This window comes from Lagopus leucura, unplaced genomic scaffold (assembly GCF_019238085.1).
Source record: "Lagopus leucura isolate 7727_CA_CO unplaced genomic scaffold, USGS_WTPT01 Super-Scaffold_100017, whole genome shotgun sequence".
Classification (NCBI taxonomy): domain Eukaryota; kingdom Metazoa; phylum Chordata; class Aves; order Galliformes; family Phasianidae; genus Lagopus; species Lagopus leucura.
The window spans coordinates 9,218,032-9,220,849 of record NW_024962271.1 but is presented as its reverse complement, the minus strand read 5'-3'; positions in this window follow the sequence as shown (position 1 = coordinate 9,220,849).

The following is a 2,818-nucleotide window of genomic DNA, read 5'->3' as shown; positions in this document are numbered from 1 at the left end:
TCTTTGCGCATCTGTGGACAACAGAATCTTTTCTCTGTTACAAGAATGTCTTCATTAATTCAGTTTCTTCCTTCAGCTTATTCTTAGTCTTCTGCATACTATAATCTATGTATATGCAAGAGAAAAGCTTGAAAGGCAGAATGAAAAAGCAGGAAGCTGCCATAACCAATGAGCCAGGAAGGGCAGGAAACTTCAGCAGCTTTTCTTGTCCCTAAAGCACTGCCTCCCTCTTCATCCTTGTTTACTGTTGAATCTGGGATTCCTCCTATATTTATATGAAGCATGACTTCAGTTTCCTATGTTCTGTGACCTCATTTGGATAGTGGTAAATCATGGCATAGCTAATACAGTAGCTGCAGCACTAAGTTGATCGATTCTGAGTTTAATTACTATCTTGCACGCTTAATTTCATAGAATCATTTCAATTGGAAGGGACCCTTAAAGGCTGTCTCGTACAATTCCCCTGCAATGAACAGGGATGCCTACAGCTCCATCAGGTGCTCAGAGCCCTGTCCAGCCTGACCTTGAACATCTCCAGGGAGAGACATCAACCACATCTCAGGGCAGCCTGTTCCAGTGCTTCACCACCTTTCACCCTACTGGAAAAAAAAAAAAGCCCGTGTTTCTAATATTCAGTCTTCAATATTCAATCTCCTCTTTTGCAACTTTGAAACCATTTTCCCTTGCCCTGTCAGAACAGACCCCTCTAAAGAGTCTGCCTCCCTTCTTATAGGCCCCTACACAGCCTACAGAGGCTCTTCCAAGCAAATGCTCCATGGCAGTGGTGCATGCAGCACCTTTTACCCACATTCCCCTGCAAAATTCCATACAGAAGCTCACGGACAGAGCATTTGTTCACACAGTCAATGTATTGACAACCGTGCACAGGCTGGAGCTCCCAGAGGTAATGAAGTGTCTCCAAGATTCTGAGTGGTCACTGCCTGCATGTTAACAACTCTCTGTTGCAAGCTTTTGCACAACATCATCTTCTGTTGCACAAAGTTAGGGTCCTCAGAATGTGGTCTGGCAGTGGGTTAAATGTGTGGGAACAGTACCCACTGCATCTGCTGTATGTCCAGTAGGTCCAGTCTGGGGTCACCAGCATTGAGGAGGTGCTGGGATGTGCAGCTTCTCCACCTTGACTTGGGCAGGCACACCAAGGCAGTGGTGTGCATAACTCTTGTTTGGTCCCTGCACAGGCACAGCTGAGAGGGCCAAGGGAAGGAGAAAGTATTGTTTAAGATCTGGATTTAGGAATGCCACTTGGAAATATAAAGTTTCTTTTACAACAAACTTACGCTTTTACACCTGATGTTCTCAAACAATAAGAAGGTCTGAAATACCAGCAGGTTCATCAGCTTTTACCACCTACATTAGATTCTATCTCCCTTTACTGATAGCAAGACAAAAACAGAAGTTTCATATGCATTTTAAGATACCAAAAGGAAATCAAAGATGGGGAAGGATTCAAGATCTCTGGTTAACAGGCAAAGTGGAAGTTGCTTCTGCTCCTCCTGGTACTAATTCTAATCCACGCTTCTTTAAAAAAAAAAAATAATAATCATGTATTACACAGCTACAGCAGAATGTGTTTATTAGAAGAGGAGCACACAGGAACCAAACATTCCCTTCAAACAAGCACCATCTCTCTGCCATTTATGTCACAGATAGTAAAGTCCCCTGGAAAAAGAAATCAAAGCATAAGGCTTGCTGACCAACACTGCATTTACAATGCGAAACAATGAGAACCTGACAGTGACAGGAAAGAAGTAGTAGTTTTAGCCCAATTCAGCAAAATCGTCTGCTGACATATTGAAAGAAACCTGCCTGTTAAAAGAATCAATAGACTTTTAATCAAGGAAACTACCCTCACGCTCTTTCCCACTCTGAACTATTTAACAAGAAACATTCTTGTTTCTTTACCTTTACCTTCTAAAGCTTCAAATAATATGGAAAAGAAGCAAATCAGGTTGAGAATTGTAGCTCTTTTGCCTCTTGTGAGGGGTTTTCCTATCTGCAGAAATTTCCCCTCCTTTAAAATTATCTGTGCATCTTTTTTTACCCATCTTGAAGACTTTGGGTAAAAAGCATTTATTAGCTTCAACATTTAACTACAGATCTTCTGGCCAGACTCACGTGTCACAGCTGCCTCTGTGTTGTCTTTTCACTGCAGATCTACGTAGGCTGACAGGAAGGAGCAATGGTTTTCTAAATCCAAACAAGCATTTAAGAGTGGAAAACAATGGAGAGAAGTTCCATATCACAATTTCTTGCAGGCTCCAGTAAAAGCAGCGCTTCTTATAAAAGCAAGGAATTAATTGGATAATTTCCCCTGATATCTCTATGGAGGAAATCCAGCTCAGAACTTATTGGAAGGATTTTAAGTTCTGATAGTACTTCTGCAGCAGGGACTATAGAGTGGAGCAAGGCGGTTCAATTCCACTACGCACCATGGCACATTAGGCCACAAAAAGAATATCTCAGTCCAATTTTTCCACCCTTTCTGAACATTTAGGCTTCAAAGATTGTCATTGCAAATGCAAAAGAACAAAACAAAATAAAAACAAAACAAGGCAGTTCTGTTTCTAAGCTCAACATCTAAGTATCAGTTCTTTGTCTCTATCATGCATTCAAAGCCAGCTCCAGGATGTCATGCTTATAGAACCACACAAGCTAAAAACAATTCTCTCTCTAGTTTATAGAGTAGAAATGGCTTCAATCCCTCATACACTGCCTGGTTGTTAGGGCAAGAGTGCAGAAAATGAAGTTTCTCTAATGCAAATCTTTGCTTTTGGTGGGTTTTTTTTCTGTTTTTTTT